The sequence below is a fragment of the Egretta garzetta genome, unplaced genomic scaffold, assembly GCF_000687185.1.
Source record: "Egretta garzetta isolate BGI_Z169 unplaced genomic scaffold, ASM68718v1 scaffold149, whole genome shotgun sequence".
NCBI classification, from domain to species: Eukaryota; Metazoa; Chordata; class Aves; order Pelecaniformes; family Ardeidae; genus Egretta; species Egretta garzetta.
In genome coordinates this window covers 749441-766633 of record NW_009269998.1, presented here as the reverse complement: position 1 = coordinate 766633, position 17193 = coordinate 749441, and positions in this window count along the sequence as shown.

The window sequence follows — 17193 nt, the reverse complement described above, 5'->3', positions numbered from 1 at the left end:
AGATGCTCTTCCTCTCCCACTGGCTGCTCTGGAAAGATAAGCAGATGAAAAGTAGAAGAGTAATTTGTTACCCCCACTAGCTAAAATAGTAAAACTATAATTTGTCCCCAAAACACCAGGTTTTAACAGCACAGCTTTCTTTTCTTTTCGTCAAAAAAAAAAAAAAATCTTGACTCAACTATATGCATAGTTATCCTTGTAACAGTCATGTCAGCGGAAACAGTCACAGCAAAAAAAAAAAAAAAAAGGAAAAAAAAAAAAAGGATATCCATGAAAAAGCCACAATTTGAGCAGAGCTCATCCGAATCCCAGCACACTGCACTAGCCAGCCTCCTCATGCCAGAGACCTATCTGCACTAGCCAGCCTCCTCATGCCAGAGACCCATCCTGAATGCCAGACACACGTGACTTTTTAACTCTGGAATGTTTTTTTCTATTTAAATCTACACTTCTCTCTGAAAACTAAAAAATCCAGACACTGAGGTGTACAACCTGGTATCCCCCCGGTGGGGGATTATTGATTCCAGTCCATCACCTGATATGCTGTCAGCCCACTGAGTGATCAGATAACGAGATGAGAACGAAATGGAAAAACCAGCATGGTTCTGATAATCACGCCTCACACCTCCCTGCGACGCTGAAACTGCCCCAAGGAGCCAACAGAGCAGCTGATGATCAGTGCCAGTACATGTGGCCCGTCCATACCGTGTTGGAGAGCCTGGGCTCGGTCAGTAGTTCAAGTAGCATAAATGAAAAATAATTAAGAGATGTAAAGGGTCATTTTAATGAATAATTGACTTTTACCGTAAATATTAGAGCTCTGTAAAACATGGACACTCTAGAAAGAATTCACTGATCACTCCGGATTTTGTTTGTACCAATTACAAATGTCACAGCACCAAAACTTAATTTAATTTTCTTTTAGGCTAACACAGGAACTAGAGTTAAAGCTAGGTTGAAATAAAAGGTTTCCCTGATTTCACAGCAAAGCCGTAAAAAACTGAACTTGATATGGCCTTCCTACACACACCTTGGAAGAGTCAAGTTGGGAATGAACAAGTCTGAATTTCCAGTTCTTGCTCAATAAGGCACATTATGTTTAAATAGTTCATGTTCAAGCAGGTTTTCCTGTACAAACAGTTACAGAAATCACACTGGAAATACTATTTTGGAAGAATTTTAAAATATTCTCTCTCAATTCTTCATTCCTCAGATGCTTTTCAATGATGTCCTAGTAGCCATGTAGTATGCTATTACTAAAGGCAACAGTATCTTCTAGGTCAAACTGCCTCCTGGTTGAGTTACACCAGGAGAGTTTATGGTTTATATGACATTGTTACATTAAATAAATAATCTAGAGAAGAAATATAAAGTATAGTGATCTTAAGCGTTTGAATACAAGGGAAATAGTAACACAGAATATTGCTAGGGCAAGCAGATTCTAATTGAATAACATGCAAATAAAAAGGAAACTAAGAATCAAAATGAAATTTGCTATCTTTACTAATAAAGAATTTTCATTTGATTTTTTTTTCCCTGAGGAAGTGGTCATTTAGGTAGCATTTCTAAGGAAATTTTTTATCCCATTTTCATAGCTGCTTCAATTAAAACTATCCTAATGGATTCTTCTTGTTCTAACCCTACAGACACTTTGGTCAAGACTAACACAGAATCAAGATCACTAATTACTGCAGGAATCCAGCATTAAGAAGAAATGAAGGAAAAACTCACCTTCTGATAGACAAAGAATCACTCAGAGGAAGAACTATGCATTTTGCATTTTAAATTATTCAGTTTAGCCAAGTTTAAAAGCTTAATAATATTGTTTGTATTATTAGATAAACAGCTTAACTTTTTGTTGAGGGTCAACTATATCTTCATTATCTGTTTCAAAGTTATCTTTTTCCTCAGCTAACAACCAAAAATTAATTACATTAGATTATAGTTCGGGGCAGGGCGGGGGGGAGAGAATATTTTCTTGAGTTCCCAACAGAAACCTTGCTTCAAAGGAAGCTTTAGGACCATTACACACCTTTAACAAAACAATATTTACTTAAACTCTGGAAAGTGATAAATGGGGCGCCTGCAACCTTTCCTAAACTACCTCATAAATAATAGTTTGCCAAGCATTTTGATGGCAGATCTTTCACAGTTATGTCCAGGCTGTGATGGGCAGACCAAAACATTGAAACTTCTGATTTTCACGGTTTGGAGACCTGCAGGGTCATGCTTGTGCAAAGGGCAAAAGTAACTCTTTAAGGCACTTCTGAAAGAGCAGTGGGGTTGTGCCAGACTCTTGAGCTCTAGAACAAACACAGAAGGGTTGGAAGAGAAGGGGAAGGTCTGGTTTGATTTCTTTTTTTTTTCCCCACTGTGTATTATTTGAGGGAAAGTAAGAGGATCCCCATACTTGTCTGCACGCAGTGCCCAGGGCCTTCCATGGGTTTCAACCCTGAAATCCCACAACCCCAAAGCTACACACCGAGGACCAGAAGCTACAGCCTGATAGTGGGTGCTCATCCTATTTGGGAGGAGTTAAGCAAGTACAGCTCATTGGATGAGATCTGTGGCTCACTTTCAGAGAAAAAAAGATGAGTTGAGCACCTTCAAAAGAAAAGTTAGAAGCATCCAACCTTGGGCAAAGCCTTTTTGTTTTACACCGGTGTTGGGATCACATTCTCTTTTTTTGCTACTGTAAAATAAAACACAAGCTTGTATCATGGCCATGATACTAACAGAAAGGAAGACCAAGTTCTTCATTGGGATTTCCAGCTTTACCAAAGGGTAAAGAACAGCACAGAAGGTTTTAGAACAGCACAGAATGACTTTCACGTGCTTGTGCTTCTTGTTCTTTTTTTAATCTATTTCCCATAAGATCAGAATTCACGAGGCATCATTTGTGTTGGGAAGAACGCTAACAATTAGCTTATTTATACTTTGTTCACAGTTTCTTCAACTGAAAATTACTGATGTTAGAATGATATTTGCAAACTAATTTGTATTCACATTTTACACTTTGAAGGCAATGATAATTCTCCAGGAATGCAGAATTTTCCCTATCATTTTGTTCTGAGGAAATGCAACAATAAACGAGTTACTCTCGGCTTTTGATTACACTCCAATAGAGCTATAAGTCTCAAAAAGGGGAAGGGGGGGGAAACCAACAACAAAATCAACAACACCCCCAGAGGGGATCCATACTTGTAGACTACAGCAGTGCAAAAATTGAACCATTAAACTTTAGGGCTGTCAAAAACCTTGAAATCTCACCTAGATTACAATTCCTCGTTACCATAGGATTTATCTGTTCTGGACGTCAGACCTGCTTCATCACCATGGACTTGCCTGGCAATCACTGCTGTGTGTCCGACCCCAATCACTGTCCTGGGCTGGCCCCATGCAGTGCGCAAGGGCACTGCACGATAGGTGCCATTCTGGGGATCCCCACCATGCTCATCCTCAGCTCGCCAGCCCTTAGGGATCAGCCAGTCCCATGCCGCACCCAGCATGCCCTTCCCAGCTTTTCGGCTTCTAGTGCAACCATGCATTAGCGTTCTCAAGGACCAAAGGTTTAGCGTTCAACTCGTGCTTGCTGTCAGTGTCCAGTCCTGATGCAATCTTTTTTTTTTTTTTTTTATATTAGAAGAGTTTTACACCAATTCCTAATGACCACTGCTTACAGACTGCTTAAGTTCATACACATTTCCTTTAATCTTGAGGCAGCCCTCAACAGCCAACATCCCAGGCCAAGACAGTATTACACGGCTGAAAGGAGCTCCCACAGTCCCATTCCTCAGCACTAAAGACACAACCAACCAGCCACCCACCTTGATTTGCCCAAACAGTGGCTGATAGGGGCAGCTTGTGCAGATGCGTGGCAAGTGCTGCAGCATGGGCAACATCCTTCAGAAAGGCTCCCTACTGAAGTTCAGCGGCAATAAATGATGAAAAGCAGAGCAGCTGCTGCAGGACTTGGCAAAGCACGTTCTCTGGGCAGGCAAGAAGCATAACCACCCAGGCAAGAAGTGTAACCACCCATGCTGTGTATGATACCAAGATCTTAATTTTTAGGTCTGCCTGAGTTTTGACCTTTTTCTTTTTTCTTTTTTTTTTTTTTAAGTCACTGTCATGGTTCTCAAATTGAAACTTTGAGGTTATAAACTAATATCTTAGTTGGGTTTTTTGCAAACCTAGACCAGTTTAGATCACTGCGGGCTTATGAAGCAAGCATCTTCCCTGAAGTTGCAAAAATGACAAACTGCAAGCAGCACAGCACATAGAGGCAAAGGCAGAAAGGCATATAGGTTTTCCTTTTTCCACTACGTCGTTGATTTAATTTGTGTCCATAATCTCTCCAAAGATTGCAATAGAGTTGCCACTTCCTTCAGCACAACATATGTTTTCAAACTCCACTGATGTGAGCACGCTCTGATTTGCAGAGTATGCTTTGAGATGGGCCTTCCTACCTTCTCATCTCTCCTCCTCATTGATTTATGGCATTAAACAGCCTGTAACTATTATCTCTTTTAGTAAAAATTGAGGCACAGTAACGATTAAGCATTTCATAATTTTCCTTGTCAAGCATTATTTGTTCCCTTTCCCATTAGGTAGCAGAATTGAACTTTTTTTTTTTAACCAATTTCTCATTTCCTAGGTACTCATAAACCTTTATCTTGTTCCCTTTTACACCTGTTACTAGCAGCACTGTTCTTTGTCATTTTTTTAGTTGGTGCCCAGATATCCTTGCTCTTACCCTCTCTGGTAATTTGCAGGCTTTCCAATATCATATTTCCAATATCCTAAAAATTTCTGCTCCTTCACACCTGTTCTTACTAGAGCAAACTGTAGGAAACATTAAGAAATGACAGCCAGCTGTGTCACTAGTAACCTGGAAATGAAGAATCTGTCCCAGTTTTGAGAAACAACCTTTCTCACTAACCTTAAGTTAGAGTCAGAACATAGCCACCTCTAAAAAAAATTGAAATTTGAAAAGAAATCAGCCACAGTGCTCTGTGAGTGGAGGGGGACAGCTCAGGAGCCCTGACCATGTCTTCAGGACAGTACACCCCAAGAGCAACTTCGTCATATGGGAGCAAAGCGCAACGGGAGCACACATCATCCCTGGGATAAATCTGCTTCATGTTATCCACCAAGACCTCAGATGATCTTCTGGTCTCTCTTTAGGAGCCTCTGCTGCCCTCCTGCCCCACACTTGTCCCTATCCCACCCCACCACCCCAGGAGCTGCTTCCAGCCCGCCCCACTAGCTGCCCTCAGGAATGGTCATCTCCTCCAGCAATATCCAAGAACTTCCCCATTTTCAGGGTTCCATCCAAGACCAAATGGACTTCGTTGGGATGTGGATCAGAGCCTCGAAAAAATCACTAGCCCCAAAGTCATGCAGGATGACCAAGTTAGCCAGAAACAACACAGAAGCCCCCAAACACCAGCCAGCAGGAGCTCTCCTCTGGCCAAACCCTAATCTGAACCTTCTCCAACCTCTTCAACTATTTTCTGCCGTTGGCGGTCGGTTGGTACATTGAACCGAGCAGGTCAACACTGCTCTTCAAGAACAAAGCCAACAGGTTCTCAAAGCAAATAATTAAGAGCAAGTTTATAAAGGGTGGCCACTTCTGCAGTGAATAGTAAATGTAATGGCGATGGAGGAAATCAATCCAAACACAGCTGAATTTAAGGACAGAACACGATATGAACATATGTATCTTAACAGCTATTTATTTCTTGTTCCGCTAGTTGAAAGTGGGCTCTTCTCCTTTTTGGTTTCACAATGTAATGTCAGATTGTCCTTTCTTTTCGCCCATTTTTTCTCTTTGCATGTATTTGATAGTTTTGTTTTTAATAAAAGTGGAGGTGTTCTTGGCATTTCTGCTGCAACAGCAGGGCTTGAACTTAAGGTCAAATGAAAGGAACAGTGTTCGGTTACCATGGCAACCATACCAGGCTAATATCAGGTACTAAGATACCAAGAATGAAGTGATAAAATCACTACATTAGTTTAATAAACAAGTTCCATTGTCATCATTTTACTACATATAATGGTTCTTTGAAAAAAAATATCAAATTTCAGAATTTGCTCTGCTTGGCCTATTATTCATTATCTAACAGAAGTGAAAAATGATTTCCTTTCTCAAGAGCTTCAGAAATACAGGGATATTGAGAACTCATTAAAGCTGCTATACATTTTAAAGCCATATTCTAGGTACGCCAAATTTTGCAGACCCTAAAGCAAACCCTAATCTGACATTTAATTTCAATTCTCATTTTACGTTTTCATATTCTGCCTCAACCTTTTAATAAGTGTATAATTAAATTTTAAATATAAATCTTAATGGTGTCAAACACCTTAAAAATACTTTATACCAAGAGGATGAATGCAAATGAAGGTCCTTCTCAGCCCGCATCCAAAAGCTGGTGCAGAGAGCTGCTACTTGGGCACATCTCCCACATCCCTTACCTGACGCCCCAGTCCAAAGCCAGTTCCCGAGCCAGCAAGATTAAATACCCACAGAGCCTGTTGGAGCTGGCTCCAGCTACCCTTGCAGCTGGTGAAGGGGACGGAATCTGCCAGGCCTGGACGACGCGAAGTAATTAGTGCCATATGGTTTGAGGCAAGCACCTTGAGAAGCCCCTGGAAGCCCAGGCAGATGCCAGCCAGCAAGAGCACATTACTGCATCGAACTCCGGAGTGAGAGTATCCCACCCGGCTCTGCCTTCCCACTGACCTTCTGGGCAGCCTGGAGTAAGACGGCCAGAAAAGGTGCCAGAGACACCATGCTGAACGAGCAACTATCCATCAGAATTGCTAATGAGACACAGATTCGAAACGTCAGGTTTGGCTAGCAATGACAACGGTGGCTAGAGAAATAATTAACGCTGATTTCCATACTACAGATAATTTTGCAAATGAAAATGAATGGGGCCAAATGGTTCTGAGAATTCAAGATAACTCCAGAAAGTCAGGAAATCCAACAGAGTCTGAGCAATTTATTTGCGAAATAATTTGAAATTACTTTGCATAGTAATAGGATTCTGGAGCTGTGTTGTTAACCATGCAGAACCGCCACATTGATTGAGAGCTGCAGTAGAGGAAAATAAAACTTTCTTCCACAACAGAGGACTGCAAGACATCTTTGTACCCTCTTTAACCAGATAAAAACCAAAAGTCGCCCCAACTCACCCACCACACCACAATGTCACTCCAAAGATGGAGACAGTTCACCAGGCACCACCAAAAGAGATGTGGCTTGTTTTTGTTAGCCAAGCCAAAGCAGCAAACCCAGTCAAAACTTCTGTGGCCATGCGCTCGATCTCCTCGTATGCCCCTCAGATCTGTTTACATCAAGCCACGTCATCACTGCAAAAAATTAATCTTTTCAGTATATGAGCTATGGAATGGGTTGCCCAGAGAGGTTGTGGAGGCCCCATCCCTGGGAACATTCCAGGCCAGGTTGGCCGGGGCTGTGAGCAACCTGATGTGGTTCAAGGTGTCCCTGCTCCTGCAGGGGGACTGAGCTGGGTGACTTCTGGGGGTCCCTTCCCACCCAAAGCATTCTATGATTCTATTTAGAAAACATGCTGATAACTTGGCCCTATTTACCTTTTAATAAAGATGTACAGCTCCTATTTACCTTCCAAGTAAATTCTGACCGAAAACGAATTGCTGAGTTACAGAAACACGTTCAAAAGCTGCTATCAAAGCGCTGCTGAAACACTTCCAGCTCATGCATTCATCTGCTTCTCAGAACATGCCGGTTTGTATCGATTTTATGCAATTGTGTCAGCCTGACATCGGTGAAGTAAACACTACACGGGAGTAACCTATGGTCTTCCAATCGCCTATCTATACACAGCCTCAAGTACTGTAAGGATTATAGCTGTAACTGCCAGTTTCTACTAAAAAAAAAAAAAAAAAAATCTCAGGTCAGAAGGACAAGCTGACCTAATCGGTGGGTTGTTTGAATAGGTTTTGCAGTGGGGGCACAGCTAATCCTTGGCTGACAGTCCAGCCTGGAGATTTTTATGGTGTTTTTTTTTTTTTTTTTATCCGTGATTAATGGACTTGACATCCATGTTCCCACAGCTTCTGCTAAACATGCGGTTCAGACCTTATTGTTAAATACCACTGAGATCACAGAAAACTAAACTCTTATGACAGTGGAACGGCTGCGCCAGAGGGCAGACTTTTCTGAGACAAGTATTGGATTACACCTGAAATATAACACAGAATAACAGGGCACTACAAAAAGGTTCGCAGTCTTGGGCCCCTGAATACCTTGCATCCTTAAAACCAGACTGACCTTTCTGAATGGAAAATAGGTTGTCTGAGTGGAGAGATCCAACAAGATAACACGTTATCCAAAATTACGCTGGGAGATTGCACGCGCATGCGATGCGTTTATCCTATTTAAGTCAGGGGTACATGCAATCAGCTTGACCTTTCATTTTGTATTTACTCACTAATCAAAATCTTAAAGCAATTTGACTGAAGCGCTGAAGCGCCGACGGAGATCTCTTTCCTCCACAACTTGCAGGTTTGGATGCGAGCCGAGACACAAGATTTGGAAATAAATTTTAAATCCTTAAAGTCTGGAGGTGTTTGGATGGCTCCAATTAACATCAATAGAACCACATGTTCACAGACAGAAGAGAACAAAACCTCCAGACAGATAACCTTTTTTCCTAACTACTCTGAGGTACAAAATTTAATTTTCTACTTTCTCTACTACCTCCACACAGAATGTTCTGGCTACTCCATATAATTGTTTCCTAGCCTCTCAGCTTCTATAAAAAAAGTGTTCATGAGTATTTCCCAATTTCTGGGTTTCTGGATAGAAGCCAGTAGCAAAAAAAAAAAAAAAAAAAAAAACAAAACAAAACAAAAAAAAAAAACAAAAAAAATTTCAAACATGTCATTCTGAAATAGAAGAGCAATGTCAGTTCATAAGGGACGTTGTTTAAACAGTTAGCTCTGTCTGAACAATCCTTGTTTTAGACCGGGAAGTATTTTAAACCTTAATTACTGCAGCCTGCAAGACTCTGACAGATCTATCTTTTTCTTATGGGCATCTTGCCAAGACGAAGCATGAATTCTTCTCTTAAGACGACCATACTTAATTAGTGCTTTAGCTAACTTTACGGTGCCTGTACGATTCGATAGACTACTTCTGGCTCTGGCAAGTACATCTGTCTGCTGCAGTTTGGGGGCTCCTAGGGTCAAAGCTATTTTGCATGCGTTTTCACAATTTGTCATTATGCCTGTGTATCCCTACAGATTTTGATTTTGAAATGTAAAGTACAGAGACTAGGAAACAGAAATTTCCAAACTTGAAAAAAAAAAAAAAACCAACAACTTACTCCGAATATTCCTTACTATATCAATATGCACGGTTTGGTTGCGGCTTCGGTACGTCATTATAGATTTCAGATATGTATTTACAGCAACAGCTCCATATGGGAAGAGATGGAAGAGCTGAACTCAATAAGGATAAAAACATAAACATGTTACCCATTCTGACACCAACCCTAAGCCAGTATTTCATCTAGAGCTGCTATCCAGCACTGGCCTGTTGCGTGCTGCTGCTTCTGAGAGAAAAATCTAAGGGCTGTATTTCATTGCTGCAGCTGTTTTTCCAGGAGCACAAACATTTCCCTGCTTTCCGAGCACAGAAGGCATCCGACAGGGACCGTTTCTTTCCTTTGCTTGTCATTCCGAGCCTCTTCCAAGCCAACTTTCCACCACAAACCCCTCTCTGGCTCTTTGCTAACCACTCAATGGGAGCTGCTCTGCCTATTTCTAGTCGTGCAGCCCTTCTTGCAGTTATTGAACACAGACGTGGGTACCTGAAGTATCTCTCCGATTTCCCACGTTTGCATTCAGCCCAATGAAACCCAAAACTGCGCAGCTCAGAGCTGGGCAGCCTTTCAGGTGGCCGGTGCTTCACCTGGGGATTCCCCAAAGCAGCAGAATCATCTTTTACACTTAAGCATTATGCGAGGCAGTTATCTTTATCATCACACTCACCACCTTCAACGAGGTTGAACTCCAGTGTTACCTGTATAAAACACGTTTCAGCTCTGCCATCAGCTCAGGGTCTAAAATGACATCATCCCTATGAAAAATCCCAAACCAAATTTTCAGATGTCAAGCAATACAGATGTCAATATATATATACATGTATATATATGCATAGCCTTTTCTTTGTTGGGACATTTTCACATCTCCTACCCAAACTGAATTTCTTCCCACCCAAATATCAATTCCCACCATCTTTCCCTTTGCTCAAGTCCTCTCTGGCAGTTCTGTGACCCTGGTAGCTCGCAAGGAACACCCATTGTTTCAGTGAAATCTGCTATACGTGATCTCCTGTTTCATTCTGTTGTAGTGGTCAACTCACTGCAGTGAGGCTGCAGCCTCAGCTCCTGGGTGCAGGCACCCACAGTCTTGCCCTTTTCATCCCCCCAAGGCATTCCTTACCGCAGACCTTGAGCTTAGTCCCTACAGCCAGCCATACTTCTCACCCATCCCTTCCCCAGCAGACGCGTTCCCAGCTCTTACCAGGACACTACCCTGGGTTTCTGCTCTTCCTCTCATCATTTACACCTACTTAGATAACTTGCTGCAAACAAATCTGACTGCCACTTGTTCAAGCCACTGTCCCTCGGCTGAATTTATAGCATGGCTTTCATTGCCAGCAAAATCCAAACCAACAAGCGCATCCTTACTGTCCCTCTCAAGGCTCCTTAAAATCCCAGGGATCTGATGTGGCAACAGGTGCCTGCTCCTTGCTAGCGTTGTTTGGGTGATTGGAGAAACCAGCAGCAGTATTTGGTACCCACCGAAGCCTCTGCATGGGTACAAGGAACTGCAGCAATTCAAAGTGAAAAGGACAACACATGGGTCATCCTGGCCGTACCTTGGCCTCGGGATACATTGCCCAACAAGATGGGAAGCACAGCCTGGTACGCTGGAGCAGAACGGTATTTTGTACCGGAGCAGTACGAGCTGGTCAGAGTGAACAGAAGAGTACCAAAGGTTATCACAACCCTTCCATAAACAGAACCTTTGGGCCTTATGCAAAAGGACAGAGGCAGAGAGGATGCTGGCAGGGCTGGGCTTTCAGAGTATTTCCTCCTTCCAGTTCTTGCTTAGATCCAAATTTCCCAAGAGCTCCCCTGTTCCAGGCTGTTTGGCCCCTTAGCTGTAGCTGTGCTAACACTGGTGGAGAACAAGACACAACACAGAGTTACCAACCAAGTTTTTACAGTCTCATCCAGGTGCCAGGAGAGCAGCCCTTCAAGGGGGGAGCAGCCACAGATGCTGCAAAGAGGGGTTGTAAACTATTTACTGTTTACTCCTAACTACTTCTGCCCTTCCTCCTCCTCCACTCCCTGATCTAACTGCTCCGTTGTGGGCTTGATCCCAGAGGTCAGTTTTCAGGAAGAAGGAGCAGCTGCCCACTGGGGGTTGGACTAGAGGACCTCTAAAGGTCCCTTCCAACCCAAAACATTCTATGATTCTACGATCAGCGTACCCCCAATGCTCCTGCAAAGAAAGCTTTGCAGTATTTACCAATTCATCCCCATGAGCTCCTGGGGACAGGAGGTCCCTGTGCTCTGTGAAGTTCACCTAAGAAGCCAAGCAGACTCAGAGTGCTGTGTCCATGACCAAGCGCCAGCTATGTTTTGTGACATGGGGCCAATGTCTTTTTTCCTTACTTTTTTTTCCCTCTTTTCCTATTTCCTTTGATATCTTGGTGATATGAGAACGGCATCTTACATGTTTCTGTAAAAATAAAATTAAATTTATTTAAAGTGAAATAACGTAACACTGATTTCATCTGCCATCCTCTAAGCAGCGGGGGTACATTGCTCCTGACACCAAGCCCGGCAGCAGCACCCTGCCGTCAGGGATCAAGTTCTGGCTAATGGCACGCATAAGATTCAACACGTAACATCTCCACTCTAAGTTTGCTATCTTGAGCAAATATTTTTGCGGGTTTTAAACTTATTTTTGGTGAAGAGAAAGAATCCAATAAGATACCTGACTACATCTTTTACAGCAGGACAGGTCTGTAACCTCTGCAGCCCGCGTCTTCTTGCCCAGGAGATTGTTCCAGCTACTCAAAAAGCACAGTCAGGGTGCAAGAACGACGCTGTATTAAAAACGCAGGAGAAGGCATGGATCGCCTGGAAAAAACAGCCTTGCTTTAGCACTACCTATCACCTCTTGGACCACATCTGGGCTGCAAAACACCCGCAGCGCCGTGCCATGGCACTGCCTCTGCACACCGGAGCCCTGTGGGCAGCGGGGAGGCCACCCCGCGCTGGCCGGGCCACCACCCCATGCCACCCCTCAGCCTCACCTCCCGTGCCACCCCAGCCTCTCCGCCGACTGGGTCTGACAGGGGAGATGACTGATTAAAGTGACAGGCAGGGTTTCAATCCAGAGAGGAGCTTGTTTGAGCGCAGGCCTGTCTACTTCGGTAAATCTCTGGTTTTATCAGCTCTGTGCAACCGGCTCATTTAGACCCGATCGGTGGCAGTCCATCTCCTCGCAGCCCCTTGTCAGTGACAGCCCTCAGGTGCCTAAGCACGCCAGCCTTGATACGAGTCAAACCCTGCTGCGAACGGAGATTAACCTGCAAAATCACGCGGGGCTCTTCTTAAGAGTATTCTAGCCAGGCACAAGGAAACTACAGACTCCATCAGACTTGGTAAACTTTCTCTAGCTTCTCCGTGCCCCGCATCTCATTTGCATTCGCTTTAGAGGCGGAATAAAAATAACCAACGACCTGGGCAGGAGCCACATGAGCAAAAAGATTTCCAAGTAGTCTTTGTATAATCCAGTAGTTTGTCAGAAAACACTGGAATGATTTCAAAAATCTGCATAGCCATGTAGAAGATGAAATATTAATAGATTTAATATTAAAATATTTGATTAAATTAATATTAATTCACCATTAAATTTTAAAGAGTTTCATATTTCATAAGAAAATCACAGTGAAACTACCAATAGGGATTTAACGCATGAAACCAATTACACAAGATCATTAAGCAATGCCTCAAAAAGCAATCCAAAAAGTTTTCAGCGATAAAGATGAATTAAGTGAATTCTGTTTACAAACTGCAACTGTTTGTTCAAGGTCTTACCAGAAAGGATATTTGCCCTCACTCACAAATGTTTCACGTAGGTTACCAGAACATTAATATGTTAGTCGCCTTCAGTTCTTTAATATACACATATAGCTGCTTTATTTTTGTTTTTCTTTCCCTTTATATATGGCCTGCGGTATCAAAACTGTTCGTTAAGATTGGGTTAGTTTCCTTTTGCCCCCCCAAAAAAGAAAAAAATACACCAACTATGAGAGTAAACCCTCTGAATTCTTTCTGTGATCATTGGGTAAAGCTCTCTTAGAGATGCTGACTTACCACAGCCGAAGACAAAAGCTTTGATTGCACTCAATTATCTTCTGACAAAGCAATAGGGAGAACGGCAGAGGGTTTGGTTTTTTGGGTTTTTTTGTTTTTTGTTTTTTTGGTATTTTTTCAAACGGGTCTATTCAATTTTTGCTACTACTTCCAAGCCAGGAAGTTAACTACTTCTTGAGGAACCGATTTTCCCATTTTGATAACATCAGATTCATTTAAAGCATAAGCGATCGAGTTTGTTCAGTTGTTCCACCTCCTTTACATGTTCTTTACAAGACGCTTCTCCCTTTTGTCCTCTCTCAGGTACCCATAGTGCCCAACAAACCAGTCAGAACGATATGGTCAGCTCACTTCAGGCGCGAGCTACCGGTCTATAAAGTCACGATGCAGAATACCCTTCACTGTAGCACAGCGTACCCAGGCTTCAATTAATTTTTCAATAACATTAAAGTCTTGTTTGTATAACCAACAACACTGGGCTAAAATGTTGCATGGGGTTTTATAATTAGATAAAGCCATTGTTTAGAGTCAGACAGTGCCCGTTTACAGTTCAATAAACAACTTGTCACAGTTGCTTGGTCAGAGCAGACCTGGATGTCGATGGAAACAGTTAGCACTGAAGTAGCAAAATAAATTGGTCTCCTGAGTAAATAAATTGAGCAGCAATGTGAATATGCCTCATCAGTAAAGACTGTAATTTATAAAGGCTTTGTAAATAGCGGGTTATACAGACTGACTTTTAAGGAAATGCTTTACTTTCTCTTATATTTTAAAAAAAAAAAAAAATGTTTAACGGTCTTTGGTCCATGAGTTTTATACATACTAGTGTAGACAATACGAAATAATGCCAGCTCTTACTAAAAATACTGTTTTGCTGTATTTTTCTCAATAAGTACCAATAATTACACCAGATTATGGTGCGTTTACATTTCCCGTGTTGGTTTTGCCATTTGGAAACACCCAAGAGAATCCGGCGGGCGCATACTGAGCGCTAACGCGCTTCCAGCTGAGGCACAGAGTAATTTCTCAGCTCTGCCAGCACCATCAGTACGCATCCACCAGTGAAACCTAGTGTGCATGCACACAACACTGCGGAGAACGGAACACAAATTTTAACTTTTGAGTGTGAAACTACTTTATCCTTACCTCTTCAAATGTTTATTATAATTTTGCCTGTGAATAATCTCAAGAAAGCCATTAGTCTCGTGCAAAACTTTACACATTTCTATAGCCAGTGCTTTGTACTTTTTACTTGAGTGGAACTAGTTAAACGGCTGAGACTACAAATGATGCTGAACAGTTTGCAGACCTAAAGCTGTTCAAAGGAAATTTCAGGCTTGATGAACACCTAAGAAAAAATGAAGTGGTAAAAAAAAAAACAAATTGAATTTCAAGAAATTCGTACCCATGTGTGTGCATATATAGGTATACACATACATATACACACACCCATAAACTGCAGCTGCTCAAAATCATCAAAATCCAAGTACAAAGGTTGCTATTAATACTGCACTCATTTGCAAAAATCATCATTATTTCTGGCCTGTGTCTAGACTGATGAAAAATTGATGGATTGCGTTTTCTAGAGCACTTCCCAAGCCAAAGGACATCAACAATGTTATTATTTCCATGGAAATACTTTGCTTAGCCCTAAATTAGATTTCCATTTTAGCACATTAATCCATGTACATCTATAAAAAGAGGGGGTGGACAGGTGGAGAACAATAACATTAGTAAAATTATACATAATTCTGGAAAGAATTAGAGAAACAGTCTGACTTGCTATTGCCTTTATTGTTCATAATATGTCTCCCTTTGACATTTCGAAAAAGGAAGGAAAAAAAAAATATCTATTAGGTTTCAAGTCCAAAGCAATTAATCATGTGAAAACTATTGAACTATTTTAGAAGTTACCTCTTCAAAATGCATAACATGTTTGTTCCTAAAATATCATTATTTTATTTCAATGCTATTTATAAATGACTTATTGAACCAAAGTGCCTTCTACTTTCAACTCGCGGTGTATGTTCTAATGCTTCTGCACTCAGTACGCATTCCTAACCTGCCACCATATTTTTCTGTTCTTTCCAACAGAAATTTAAACCACTCTCTTTTGTGCAAACTGCAATACTTCTATTCACCAGCCCAAAGAAACACCCAGTCAGTTTGCTCCTGTTTCTTCAGAGTTAAGTCTAACTTTGTCTATTTTCTCCCCAAAATCTCAAATTATTGGACTCGTATTCTAATTCAGCCCCTTCTGCCATTAAATATCAAGTTCATTTTACTTGAGAACAGCTAGTTCTATTTTTCTTTCCAAAGCAAATCTCAGAAACCAACTCAGGTCCAACTAATTACGAGCAGGTTTATTAGAAGAGAATAGATAGGGGTAATTTCAATAGAAATCTCTGCAGGAAGGGAAGAACGGCACATTACCGTGGAATACAAGCGACAAGATCATTACAAGCTCCCTGTGCCTCCCTTAGCACCTCAGTACTGTTCTCCCTCAATTTCTGTGTCCTTTTTAAATTCAAAGACAAATGTCATAGTTTCAGTTCCTCTCTCGCTTTCCATCCCTACTATGTTAGAAAATTAATTCTTTACTGTATCAGAAGGTTCACTTTAATGACCTAGATACATACTGCCCAAGACAACTTTGGTCAGCTCATCTGTATTTCTCCACAGCCCTTGATCTGATACAATCACTTTGGGGCAACTTGACTTTATCTGCTCAGAGGCATATTTCTATTAAATTGTTACTCCTTTTTTTCTATGTAAATGCCTAATAAATTATCTTTACAAAAATTTCTTAGATCACTTCTCTAGCTGCCATCCCACTTTGTTGTATGGGAACACAAGTAGAAATTCGCGACACCGAGATTACATAAAGTTTGAAAATTCAGGGTGAAATCACAAGAATTTTTTCAAGGCATAGCCATTTCTCCCCTCCCCCCCCCCTTTTTTTTTTTCTCCTCAAGTACACACAGAGCTATACACAACTGACCAGCATCACACTGCCTGCACCCAATACAAAGGAAACCCCTCCAGGAGGGAGCCAAGCTACCGTTCAGGTAACAGAGGAAGAGGAAACGGCACAAAGTCAAATAGTTGGGGGAATTTTTGAGCATGTGGCCTCTTCTGAAGGCATGGTCTTCTATTTACGTGCTTAATCGAGACTTTGACACCCAGTCATAGATATAGTCTTAGTATGACTGTTTCAGCGAGTTAATAAAAAAAGAACAATAACATTGTTGCGGCAACGATAAAATCATAATTTAACTCTATAAAACTCAGAGACATCCTCAGCCTAAAATCACCCGATACCATAGTCAAATAAAGACGCGAAGAACAACTCAAGCTAACAGAGCTCAAGTAAAGGTCAATCACTTTGTTGCTCTTTTTCCAAGTCAGGCAATAATGCCATGCAGCTGTTTAATTTCTTTTCCAATTTTTTAATTGCTTTACAGTGCAGGATCTGCCATGAAGCCACCCCATTCCCAGTTTTAAGTTCTTACTTCTGGGAGATAAGTAACGTCAAACCACCAAAAAACCCACCACCTTCCTCCAAATGAATACCACCCCTGTTGTCCTCCTTCAATCATTCCACTCTCTCTTGGCTTAGGAAACACAACAATCAGACGCCTGTCTTTAGTATCCCCTGAAAGACCTGCCTTTCTTGCAGTTGAAAACCATTTTAAACTGAAATAACATTATTAGAATTGCTGTACAACTGAAATAATACGCAAAT